Genomic DNA, 13899 nt, shown 5'->3' on the forward strand with positions numbered 1-13899 from the left:
ATGGAGTTAATTTCCATTGTACAGGTACCACGAAGAAACTTCAGCACTGACCTAAGAGGTCAATCAAGCTGTTGCCGGCACCCAGTGCCCAGAGGCTGAACAACAGCTTGAGTTGGTTCGTTACCCAGTGTGCTGGACCCAATAATCACAACGGGGTGGAGAAGCAGAAAAGTTTATTTGCAGCTGCAAAAAGGTACAGGGAGAATAAAATCTCAAATCCTGCACACAGACCAGGAAGTTACACAGGCTTTTATACATCCTTTTTCCTAGCATACTTATCCAATAGCAAGCTGCCCCAAGTATCCATATAGCCAGCCAATCCAGTTCCCAGCTAGTTCCCTGATTCTCTGTATCATTTGTTAAACTATACATAAAGCTGCTTTATTCAGCATTGTTCTTCCATATCTGCCCTGTTTGGCCTTGCTTAGTTTCAGGCAGTCTGACTCCGCAGCATATTGTTGCAGATCCTCAGCATAACTGCTGTGTGTGCCTCCAGGCGGGGGGGGCCAAGGACACTTGGGACTAGTACGCAGAGCTGCTGCGAGTGCCTCCAGGCGGGAGGGGGGACCAAGGACACCTGGGCCTAGTGCGAGGGGGCTTCATCGACACTAGTGGTCTTCCATCCCCTCGAGTTACTTAGTGGCCATGCCCCAGTGTCCCCAACAAAGCAATTCAACAGTATTCCAAACAAGGACTATATTGAAGTCATAGCAAATCTTGTTGCTGGCTTTAGTGGGGGCAACGTCATCAGGCCTTAAGGATATATTTTCTTTCTAAAATAGTCTGGTACCCAATGGAATGTGGTCTGATCACATTGTCTAAAAACATGCGTGCACCCTGCTGCTAGCAACAGTACTTGGGATGCAGACTGCGGTTGCAGCTCTTCATTCTAGGCATAGAATCATAGGAATGTAGGACAGGAAGGGACCTCAATAGCCTCTCTAATCCAGTCCCCTGCACTCAGGCAGGACTAAGTATTAGAGACAGTCCCTGACAAGTGTTTGCCTAAACTGTTCTTATAAACCCACAGTGGCAGAGATTCCACACACGCCCTAGATAATTTGTCCTAGTGCTTGACTACCCTTACTGTTAGGAAGGTTTTCTTAATGTCTAACCTAAATCTCCCTTGCTGCAATTTAAGCCCATTACTTCTTGTCCTATCATCTTCCTCTTTATAACAATCGTTTGCATACTTTAAGACTGTTATCAGATCTCCCCTCAGTCTTCTCTAGACTAAATAAACTCATTTTTTCAATCTTTTCTCATAGCTCACATTTGCTAGACCTTTAATCATTTTTGTTGCTCTCTTCTGGACTTTTTCCAGTTTGTCCACATCTTTCCTGGAGTGTGGTGACCAGAACTGGAAATTGTACTCCAGATGCAAGCTCTGTGTGGTGCTTACCTCAAGCAGCTCCCAGAAACAGTGGCATGTCCCTTCTCCAGCTCCTATGCAGCGGCGCAGCCAAGCAGCTCTGCACGCTGCCCTGTCCGCAGGCACTGCCCCTGCAGCTCCCATTGGAGCACCAGAGGGGGCCACTGGAGCGAGTAGGAGCTGGAGTGGGGCCATGCCGCGTCTTTTGGGAGCCGTGTGGTGCACACCCCGACCTCACTCCCCTGTGGGAGCTCACGGGCCGGCTTAAAACGGCTCGCAGGCCAGATCCAGCCTGCGCGCCATAGTTTGCCCACCCCGATCTAGCTTTTATTTCTCTAGTGTCTTTAGAGATGGTCATGTGAGACAGTATCAAAAGCCTTACTAAAGTCAAGCTATATCATCTCTACTACTTCCCCCATCCACAAGGCTTATTACCCTGTCAAACAAGGCTACTATGTTGGTTAGATATGATTTATTCTTGACAAATCCATGTTGACTGTTACTTATCACCCTATTTACTTCTAGGTGCTTACAGACTGATTGTTTGGTTATTTGCTCCATATTCTTCCCGGGTACCAAAGTTAAGCAGACTGGTCTATAATTCTCTGGGTTGTCCTTATTCCCTCTTTATAGATATGTACTCTGTATGCCCTTTCCCATCCTTTGGGATCTCTCCTATCCTCCTTAAGTTCTCAAAGATAATTGCTAATGGTACAAAGATCTCTTCAGCCAGTTCCTCAAGTATTCTAAGAGGTCAGGCCCTGCTGATTTGAATACAACTAACTTGTATGCATCCGATGAAGTGAGCTGTAGCTCACGAAAGCTCATGCTCAAATAAATTGGTTAGTCTCTAAGGTGCCACAAGTACTCCTTTTCTTTTTGCGAATACAGACTAACACGGCTGTTACTCTGAAACTTGTCTACAGTTGAAAACCTACAGTGACACAGCTGCAACACTGCAGCTGCGCTACTGTGTCACTTCAATGTAGACACTGCTGATGCCAACAAGAAGGGTTTTTCCATCACCATAGGTAATCCACCTCCCTGAGAGGGAATGGTTGATGGAAGAATTCTTCTGTCAACCTAGCACTGTCTACACCAGGCTTTAGGTCATCATAACTACACCAGTCAGGGGTGTGGATTTTTCATACCCCGGAGCAATGTAGTTAAGCTGATCTAGTTTTCTAATGGGAAAACAACTCCCATTGGTGTAGTTAATCCACTTCTGTGAGAGGCAGTAGCTATGTTGACAGGAGAAGTGCTCCCATCGCCATAGCACTGGGAGTTAGGTCAGTATAACTGGGTTACTCAGGGGTATGAGCGATGTAGTTGCACCAATATACATTTTATAATGTAGACTTGGCCTAATAATTAGAGGACACACCCTTTGTAGTTTATGTAGGCTGAGCCGTACATCTAATGAGAGAAACCCTGAGGGCATTCTGCGCCAAAAAAATAAAACTTCTGTGCACAATATTTTTAAATTCTGCACATTCTATTTGTCAGATAAATGTGGAGGCTCCAGTATGGCATTGGGGAATACAGGCCACTGGCGGCACAGAGGTAGGAGATCACTCTGCAGCTTTTTTGTTCTATGTTCTATGCTCCTGCACTGCAACTTGAGACCGTTGCCCCTTGTTCTGTCATCTGCCACCACTGAGAACAGCCTAGCTCAGGTAGTTGAAGGATGCTATTACATCCCCCCTCACTCTTCTCTTCTGCAGACTAAATAAGCCCAATTGCCTCAGCCTCTCCTTGTTAGTCATGTGCCCCATTCCCCTGATCATTTTTGTTGCCCTCCGCTGGACTCTCTCCAATTTGTCCACATCCTTTCTGTACTGGTGGGCCCAAAACTGGACGCAATACTCCAGATGTGGCCTCACCAGTGCCAAATAGAGGGAAATAATCACCTCCCTTGATCTGCTGGCAGTGCTCCTGCTAATGTAGCCTAATATGCCATTAGCCTTCTTGGCAACAAGGCCACACTGCTGACTCATATCCAGCCTCTCATCCACTGTAATCCCCAGGTCCTTTTCTACAGAACTGCTGCCGAGCCAGTTGGTCCCCGGCCTGTAGCGGTGCATGGACTGCTTCCACCCTAAGTGCAGGACTCTGCACTTGTCCTTGTTGAACCTCATCAGATTTCTTTTGGCCCAATCCTCCAATTTGTCTAGGTCACTCTGGATCCTATCCTCCAACATCTCTACCTCCCACCCAGCTTAGTGTCATCTGCGAACTTGCTGAGGGTGCAATCCATCCCATCCTCCAGATCATTAATGAAGATGTTGAACAAAACCACCCCAGGACCAACCCCTGGGGCACTCCGCTTGACACCGGCTGCCAACTAGACATCGAGCCGTTGATCACTACCCGTTGAGGCTGACGATCTAGCCAGCTTTCTATCCAGTTTATAGTCCATTCATCCAATCCATACTTCTTTAACTTTCTGGCAAGAATACTGTGGGAGACCGTATCAAAAGCTTTGCTAAAGTCAAGATCTATCACGTCCACTGCTTTCTCCATATCCATAGAGCCAGTTATCTCATCATAGAAGGCAACTGGATTGGTCAGGCATGAATTGCCCTTAGTGACTCCATCATGGACTGTTCCTGATCACCTTCCTCTCCTCCAAGTGCTTCAAAATGGATTCCTTGAGGACCTGCTCCATGATTTTGCTGGGGACTGAAGTGAGGCTGACTGGTCTGTCGTTTCCCGGATTCTCCTTCTTCCCTTTTTTAAAGATGGGCACTATATTTGCCTTTTTCTAATCGTCTGGGACCTCCCCCAATCGCCACGAGTTTTCAAAGATAATGGCCAATGGCTCTTCAATCACATCAGCCAACTCCCTCAGCACCCTCGGATGCATTGCATCTGGCCTCATGGACTTGTGCATGTCCAGCTTTTCTAAATAGTCTTTAACCTGTTCTTTCACCACGGAGGGCTGCTCACCTCCTCCCCATGCTGTGCTGCCCAGTGCAGCAGTCTGGGAGCTGACCTTGCCTGTGAAGACCGAGGCAAAAAAAAGCACTGAGTACTTCAGCTTTTTCCACATCATCTGTCACTAGGTTGCCTCCCCCATTCAGTAAGGGTCCCACACTTTCCCTGACCTTCTTCTTGTTACTAACATACCTATAGAAACCCTTCTTGGTACCCTTCACAGCCCTTGCTAGCTGCAACTCCAGTTGTGCTTTGGCCTTCCTGCGTACACCCCTGCATGCTCGAGCAATATTTTTATACTCCTTCCTAGTCATCTGTCCAAGTTTCCACTTCTTGTAAGCTTCCTTTTTGTGTTTAAGCTCACAGAAGATTTCTCTGTTAAGCCAAGCTGGTCGCCTGCCATATTTGCTATTCTTTCTGCACATTGGGATGGTTTGTTCCTGCACCCTCAATAAGACTTCTTTAAAATGCAGCCAGTTCTCCTGGACTCCTTTCCCCCTCATATTAGCCTCCCAGGGGATCCTGCCCATCAGTTCCCTGAGGGAGTCAAAGTCTGCTTTTCTGAAGTCCAGGGTCCGTATTCTGCTGCTCTCCTTTCTTCCTTGTGTCAGGATCCTGAACTCGACCATCTCATGATCACTGCTGCCCAGGTTGCCACCCACTTCTACTTCCTCTACCAATTCTTCCCTGTTTGTGAGCAGCAGGTCAAGAGGAGCATGGCCCCTAGTTGGTTCCTACAGCACTTGCAACAGGAAGTTGCTCCAACACTCTCCAAAAACTTCCTGGATTGTCTGTGTACCGCTGTATTGCTCTCCCAGCAAATGTCAGGGTGATTGAAGTCCCCCATGAGAAGCAGGGCCTGTGATCTGAAGACTTCTCTTAGTTGTCCCAAGAAAGCCTCGTCTACCTCATTCTCCTGATCCGGTGGTCTAGAGCAGACGCCCACCACAACATCACCCTTGTTGCTCTCACCTCTAAACTTAACCCAAAGACTCTCAACAGGTTTTTCTCTGGTTTCAAACTGGAGCTCTGAGCAATCACAGTGCTCTCTTACACACAGTGCAACTCCTCCACCTTTTCTCCCCCACCTGTCCTTCCTGAACAGTTTATACCCCTCCATGACAGTGCTCCAGTCATGTGAGTTACCCCACCAAGTCTCTGTTATTCCAATCACATCAGAGTTCCTTGACTGTGCCAGGACTTCCAGTTCTCCCTGCTTATTTCCCAGGCTTCTTGCGTTTGTGTACAGGCACCTAAGATAACTAGCCGATTGCCCTGCTTTCTCACTATGAATCAGGAGGCCACCTCCTTGTGCTTTCTCCCAGTATCCCACTTCCCTACTTACCTCTGAGCTTAGGTCTCCACCCCCGGGCGAACCTAATTTAAAGCCCTCCTCACTAGGTTAGCAAGCCTGCCTGCGAAGGTGCTCTTCCCTCTCTTCGTTAGGTGGATTCCCTCTCTTCCTAGCAATCATTCTTCCTGGAACCACATCCCATGGTCGAAGAATCCAAAGTCCTCTCTCCGACAGCACCTGCGTAACCATGCATTCACCTCCACAAATCAATGGTCCCATCCTGGCCTTTTCCTTTAACAGGGAGGATGGACGAGAATATGACTTGCACCTCAAACTCCTTTATCCTTCTTCCCAGAGCCACGTAGTCTGCAGTGACCCGCTCAAGGTCATTCTTGGCAGTATCACTGGTGCCCACATGGAGAAGTAGGAAGGGGTAGTGATCCCAAGGGCTTGATCAGTCTCGGCAGACATTCTGTCACATCCTGAATTCTAGCTCCAGGCAAGCAGCACACTTCTCGAGTTTCCTGGTCTGGAGGGCAGATGAATGACTCCGTCCCCCTTTGGAGGGAATCCCTGACCACCATCACCCGTCTCCTCCTCTTTGGAGTGGTGGTCATGGAACCCCCCATCCCTAGGACAATGCATCCCGTGCCTTCCAGTCAATGGGGTCTCCTTCTGATCCCTTTTCTCAGATGACTCTTCCAAACCATTCTCCACTATAGTACCTGTGCAGAGAACCTGAAAATGGTTTCTTACCTCTATCTATATTGGGGGTACATGGGTTCTCCTCTTTCTTCTTCTGGAGGGCACATGCTGCCAGTTTTCTTCCCCATTCTGTACTGCCCTCTCTGATTCTTCAGCATGCTGCGCCTGCATACCAATGTTGGATCATATTAAAGAAGTTCTGTATTAAAATCACAAATGAGTTTGATTCCCCAGAGTTTAAATTCCAGGGTATTACTAATTAAGAGGTCTCTTGGTTTTTGGTGCTGTTTCTCTCCCTCTATGTGTGAAACTTGCAAGCTGCTAATTGCCTTAGTACATTCTAAGACAGAGTCTGTTCTCAAAGTAATTCACAGAGAGAGAGACCCAAAGCAATACTCTAACAACAGAAACAGCACCCAGAGACTCCCCGCCCTTTTGTTGTATTAACCATTGTGATTAAAATAGAGATAGAGGATGTATGTGGATGGATGCTTGGTGTGGATAATAACTGAATGATCAGGGAGGTGTCAGCCTAAGAATCCAGTGTCCATCGGCTGAAGAAGGCGTCAAGTGGAAATAACCAGAGGACCCCCAGAGGGCAGACTGGAATCCACCCAACAGCCTCAAGAATGGGAGAACCAAAGAACAAGATAACATCTAGCAGCACGGAGCCGTCAGGAATGTGCTAGCTGCTGATTGATTCAGCAACAGCATGATGAAGCAATTCCCATAGACTGGCATAGGAAGAAATTCCTATAAAAATAGACTCTAAAAAGTGAGAACTTTGGGGTCTGATTCTGCAAACCAACTTCCAGGAGCATCAGATGAGCATCTGACAAGGCCCTGCTCCCTCCTCATGTCCAGGCCACCTGGCCAGTGGCTTGGCATGAGCAACTCTAAGGCTGGTAACTATGATAACAACCTTGCAGAACCTGTGTGTGTGTGTGTATGAATGAATGTGTGAATAAATATGAGATTGAATGGAATGTTGTAGCTATAACTAACTGTATGCATCCGATGAAGTGAGCTGTAGCTCACGAAAGCTTATGCTCAGATAAATTGGTTAGTCTCTAAGGTGCCACAAGTACTCCTTTTCTTTCTTCTAACTGCTTACTATGATTCTTTCTGTATTCACAATAAATGTGGTATTTTGCCTTTTTCCCTTTAATAAGATCCTGCTGGTTTTTATTTTGTTGGTATAACACCAAACGCTGACTTCTACCCAGAAAGTCTTCATTTTCTCTGTTGCAATGCAGGGTTGATACTTGGGTCTCTAGTCCTTTAACCTTCTCTTCGAATATGGAGACCAGCTTGTACTTTGTACAGACAAAGTCGCTTCTATCCTCTGGGAGAAAGACAAACATGGCACATCCTGTTCCGGTCACAACAGCTGATCGCTCACTATCCATAGCGTCTTCCTTCTAATAGCCTCTTCAGACATTGTATTTACTGCTCACAGAAGACTGAAAGGCAAAAAAACAAACAAACAAAAAAAAACTCTGTGGAAACTCCCCCTAAGCGAACTCCCAGGCAAACTCCCTCTGTTTATAAATTAAGTTAGGGCCAGCTATCCCCAAATGTCAATCAAATGGTCATTAATTGGCTGATTTCTTTGACGTTGTGGCAGAAGGGTATCTTGAAGGACTAGCAAGAGGAGAAGGCAGAGGCCTTCAGATCAATTCAGGGAGCATATCCCTTGCGTGAGTTATTACCAAATGAGGACTTATTTCTTGCAACTAAGATCTGATGACCCAGCATCCCCACATGGTGTGATGCGAGCACTGCTGTCATCTGACGGATTGGACAGAAAACAGCAGTCCTGACATTTGTGGCTATTATAGACCTCCAGCACTTTTCTCAAGAGTTGATGGGTTGTCAGCATTTGAAAAGTTTCTTTATGCAGCTTTCTTCTAAACATCTGCTAGACCTCTAGCCACCAGAGACTTGTTTATTCATTTCGATGAATTTTAAGTCATTATCCTTCTATCGAGCTCTAACGTGCTTCCCCCGGTTCACCTTCCAGTCTCCTCCTGCCCACTTCACCTTCTTCCTTGAAGTGTGCTAGTTGTCTGTTTCAGTATTGGCCTTCCACCCCAGAACTGGCTGCATTTCAGTAGCAGGTGACGTGATCCCTATATGTATGAACCAATTCTGTAGCAGCTCCATTGGAAGATATTTATATGGATGTCAAGAACATCCAGAGCTATCATAATTAATGACAATAACAATTTTGGAAGGGATATTTAAACTTTATGCTTCAGGGCTTATGCCAGTCTCTAACTATTGGAGATCAGAATGAGAACCTATGTATGGGATAGATTATCCCACATCTGCTCCTGCAAGTTTTTTGCACCATACTCTGAAGCAACTGGTGCTGGCCACTGTCAGAGACAGGATACTGGGCTAGATGGACCTTGGGTCTGATGCAATCTGACAATTCCTACTGTGATGCAAGCTGATCAGGTGCGAACTTATGCCAAGGCCCGAGGCCTCATTGAACACTGACAAATGCATAACTGGACACCAGTCTTGCTTATCTTTGTGTTACCCATATCAAAATAGATTTTAGATGTTAAATTGATGTGTTTAGACTTTATAAAATGCTTGTAGGATGCTGCATGTATTGATCTCACTTATAACCTCTATAGCTCATGCGTAAAGTTATACTGAGTGTTTGCATTGTAAACCTCTGTAATTGTGTAACTCACCAAATGGGAAAAGAAACATTAATTAAGGTAAAGGGCTTGTCCAGCGTACAAGATCAAGGGAAAGGAGGTACAGGAGAATCCTGTTTATCTGATCTAACTGGGACCAGGGCCAGATCGGATAATCAAAAATTCGGATAATCCGGAGAATGGGAAAGTGCGAAGCTGCAGCGCCAGCTAGTGGCCACAGGAGAGATCACCCACTTCTGGACCTATGTGCGCTGATTGTTCGGTTATGGAGAGCCGGCTAATGGAGGGTCAGATAAACCGGGTTCTACTGTATTGTGTAGCATCAAAGGAGAGAGGCCCTGTTGATTGTATTCCTAACTTCTTGCAGGGAGGAGAGACCTACACATGAGTTTATCCCATCAATTTGGACTCTGGAATGGAAGGGATAAAATCCCTGACAAGGAGAAACTCAATCTCTTTTATGCTGGCTGGAGCCTGAGGGGCAAAGATTCCTAAACATAAGTAGGGCTGCCAACTATCTAATCACACAAAGCCAAACACTCTTGCCCCACCCCTTCCCTGAGGCCATGCCCCTGCCCCTCCCCTTCTCCCCACCCCCGCTCACTCCATCCCCTATCCCTCTGTCGCTCGCTCTTCCCCACCCTCACTCACTTTCACCAGGCTGGGGTAGGGGGTTGAGGTGTGGGCTGGGGGGGTGGGGCCAAGGGGTTTGGAGTCAGGAAGGGGGCTCTGGGCTGAGCCTGGGGCATAGGGTTGGGGTGCAGGAGAGAGTTTGGGCTCTGGGAGAGAGTTTGGGTGTGAGAGGGAGCTCAGGGCTGGGGCAGGGGGTTGAGGAGTGGGAGGGAGTTTGGGGTTTAGGCTCAGAGGGAGTTTGGGTGCGGGTGGGGGGTCAGGGCTGGGGCAAGTGGTTGCTGTATGGGAGAGGGTTTGGGGTGTGGGCTCCGGAGAGAGTTTGGGTGCAGGAGGGGGCTTAGGGCTGGGTTGTGGTGCGGGAGGGACTTACCTCAGGCAGCTCCTGGAAGCGGCGGCATGTCCCCATGGCTCCTAGGCTCGGGGCAGCCAGGCGGCTCCGTGCGCTGTCCCTGCCTGCAGGCACCACCACCACAGCTCCTATTGGCTGTGGTCCCTGGCCAATGCAAGCTGCAGAGATCCCCGGCTTCCCCTACATCTAGGAGCCAGAGATGCCAATCCCTTCCGAGAGCTGCACGGGGCCAGGGCAGGTAGGGAGCCTGCCTTAGCCCTGCTGCACCACTGACCAGACTTTTCACCTATTAAAATCTCCCGGGTTGCTTTCAATAGCAACTGGGAGATTGAGGCCGATTCCGGGAGACTCCTGGCCAATCCAGGAGGGTTGGCAACCCTAAACATAAGCAAAGAGATCCCCATGCTGCTTGGCCTGGGTTAGCCCTAAAAGACATTCAGTGGACAGATTACAGCATCTGTATCACTTTTTGGAACCACAGACTAACTCATTTGTGCATGTATGTTGCCTGCTTTAACCTGTAAATAGGTCTCTCATCTCTTCTTGGTTAATAAATCCTTAGTTAGTTTACTATAGGATTGGCTATGAGCATTGTGTTTGGTGTGAGATCTAAGGTACAAGTTGATCTGGGGTAAGTGACTGATTTCTTGGGACTCGGAGCAACCTGAATATTTTGGGATTTTTGGTGTATAGCAACCAGCTATCACTAAGTCACGCTTGCCTGGATGGCAAGGCAGACTGGAGAGCACCAAGGGGACAGTCTGTGACTCCATGGTAAAACTGCTACAGTGATCCAGGAATTCACATTTGTTACTGGGTCGGTGAAACCTAATTATAGAACATGCCACCGGCGTGGGGTATGTGCCCTGCTCTTCGATAGTCTGCTGTGAAGTTGGCTCTCACGGGCATGAACCATGCCAGACCATGACACACCTATGACAAAAACTGACTGTGCCAATGGGTGTTCCACAGGCAGAGCTGCGGCAGAATGAAGTTCTTAGTTTTTAAAGCTCTTTGCAGTGAAAGGTGCTGCATAGATGTAGGGATTTTTATTCTTAAAGCATAGTATCCTCTGACTCGACAGCACAGGGGAGACTGTGAGAAGCCAGTATGGTGAAGCAGTGCAGTCTAGTGGTTGGTACAGAGGCTAGGGACTCCTGGGTTCCAGTCTCATTCACTCACTGACTCACTCTGTGCCCCCAGGCAAAACATGCCACCACTTCATGCCTCAGTTTCCCCATATGTAAAACGGCATCTAGACATGATGATACGATGGTGCTGAGCACTAAAGAAAACCCTTAAGATAGATAGATACTTCACAAAGGGTTTGGGTGGCTGAATGAAACTTTGTAAGGCAGTTTGAAATCCTCACATAATGAGTGCTATATCAGTGCAAAGTATTGTTAGCTGGGATTTTTAGGAAGAAACTCCAGTCAAAGATAAATAATTTGGTAAGAAAAGGAAATCAGTGAAGGGGAAACAGTCTGTTTGGCCTGGCAGTGCTGAATGGAAAATCAAGAACTGAAAACTTTCCAGCATTCCAATCTGCCAAGTTGCACTTATTTTGCATTCATTTCAATGAAGGGCCAGAAGCAAGTGTGGGGTCCTTCAAGTCTGGAATGGTTTGATGGCCATCGTGCCAAATCTGTCCTCTATATTTTAAAGCTTTTTAATGTGTTTTTTAAGTTAAATCTTTACTAAGATCTTTGTGCAAGTGGAGAATCTGCAGGGGACCTGAATTTTTAAACCGTCTCCCTAGAGTAGTATAATATGTTGCCCTTACTGTATAGAATGCCTTTCGTCTGAGGATCTCAAAGCACTTTTCAAACATCAGAGTCTGGTCCAAAGCCCATGAAGTCAGGGGGAGTGTTTCCCGTTTGAATTAGGCCCACAGTGAATTCATGCTTACAGATTCCTTCTGAAGTGTGTAAGTATCATTAGCCTCAGTTTGCAGCTGACACAGACCGGCCAACATACTGAAAAGCGACCACTGATTTTGGGTGCCAAATTTGAGACAGGTGGGCCCTGATTTTCACAGGTGCTGAGCTCTCCTACTTTGCATTGACTTCATTTGGAGTTGTGGGTGCTGAGCACCTCTGAGAGTCAGGCCCAGATTGGACACCTACAAACAAGAATTATACTCCGGCCGTGACAGAGCCAGGGAGGAAACTAGACTCCTGATTTCCAGTCTTTTCTTCTGCCAGGAAGAAGGATTTTGCTATGTGCTGCCAATGAGATATTTAACATCTCAGTCAGACTTTCAAATCTCTGCCCACCTCCTTTTCCAATGAATAATCCAGGGGAACAGGCATGAAATTACACTGCATCAAGGACTTGGTTGGAATTGCCAGGACCCAACAGAGGTGAATGATTCTTAGGGGAAGTCAGCAAAGCGAGCTCGTTTGCACAACTTTTTGTTCCCCGTTTCTCCCAGGGAGGTTCAGTTGGGTTTCTAGATAAGGGGAAGCCTGTGCAATGTTATATCAATAGAATTACCCTTCCCAAGAACTGGACTGGCTCAAATATATGGCTCTGTAGGTGATATATGAAGTGTGTTTACTTCCTCAGTAGAATTTTTCTTTCCCACTTTCTCATTTTTAACAGCCTGTTTTTCTTTAATTTTCTAACCCCCCCATTTTCTATATATATTTCCACTGGATTTGTTTTCTCTCCCTTCCCCTCTTTCTTCAGTCTCTCCTAGGCAGAATGTGAACACAAAAGTGCTCACGCAGCCCTTCCTGCCCTGCCATGTCCCGGGGGACTGGAATTGGGGCAAACAGATTTGTCCCTCCCAGTAGATTATACACAGGCTTGGGTTGTCTGGGCTGGACCTGTGGGGGAGAGTGCGGATGGAGGGTATGCCAGTGCAGGATGTAGCCTTAGTAGTTTAATTGATGGGTGCAGAGTTGGTTTCTAGTGGGTGATCTGCAGGCAGCTAAATTTTGACTGCAGGAGATTATGGGGTGCAAGTAGGGGTGTTGGAGGGAGCACCCATTTGAGTTGGGTGTGCCTGGGTTTGCAATGGGTGGAACTGCCAGGAGCAGTTGAAGGAAAGGAAGGGAGAGTTGAGTTTACAAGTATCAGGGAAATGCAGGAGATGGGGCCAGCTGGGCCTGCAATGGGATGAATCTGCAGGGAGCAGTCACAAGGGATCACTTGGATGAGTTAGCTTTGAAAGGGAAAGAGATGGAGGTGCTGCAGGGAGAAGCCAAAGGAGATGGAGGGAGGCTTGCCGTTGAAATGAGGGGTAGCTGCTGGGCGCAGCCGTATAGTATTAGTGGGCGATGTAGATTTGCAAATGTGGGGGACACAGGGAGCAGCTCCCACAGTGTTAACGGGGGGGGGTTGCAATGGGGGGAGCGGCAGGGGCAGCCCTCAGGAGGGGAGTTTTCAATGGGGGGAGCAGCAGGGGATGGTCCCGAGCGAGGAGGGGTGTTTGCAGTGGGGGGAGCGGCAGGGGACAGCCCCGGAGAAGGGGGTTGCCATGCGGGGAACAGCAGAGGGCAGCCCAGGGGAGAGGGGTTTGCAATGAGGGGAGCAACCCCAGGGAAAGGGGGGCTTGCTATGGGGGGAGCGGCAAGGGGCAGCTCCAGGGAGGCGGGTTTGCAATTGGGGGAGCAGCAGGGAGGGAGGGTTGCAGTGGAGGGAGAGACAGGGAACAGCCCTGGGAAGGGGGTTTGGCAGTGGGGGGGAGTGGCAGGGGGCAGTGCCAAGGAGGGGGGAGCAGTGAGGGGAGCGGCAGGGAGCAGCCGTGGGGGGAGTTGGAATGGGGGGAGCAGCAGGGGACAGCCCCGAGGAAGGGGGTTTGCAATGGAGGGGGCAGCCCTGGGGAGGGCGGGTTGCGGGGGGGGGCGCAGCAGAGGACGGCCCCGGAGGGGGGGGTCTACTGTGGGGGGAACGGCAAGGGGCAGCCCTGGGGAGGCAGGTTTGCAAT

Source organism: Lepidochelys olivacea (genome assembly GCF_965140295.1).
Source record: "Lepidochelys olivacea isolate rLepOli2 genome assembly, chromosome: 1".
NCBI classification, from domain to species: Eukaryota; Metazoa; Chordata; order Testudines; family Cheloniidae; genus Lepidochelys; species Lepidochelys olivacea.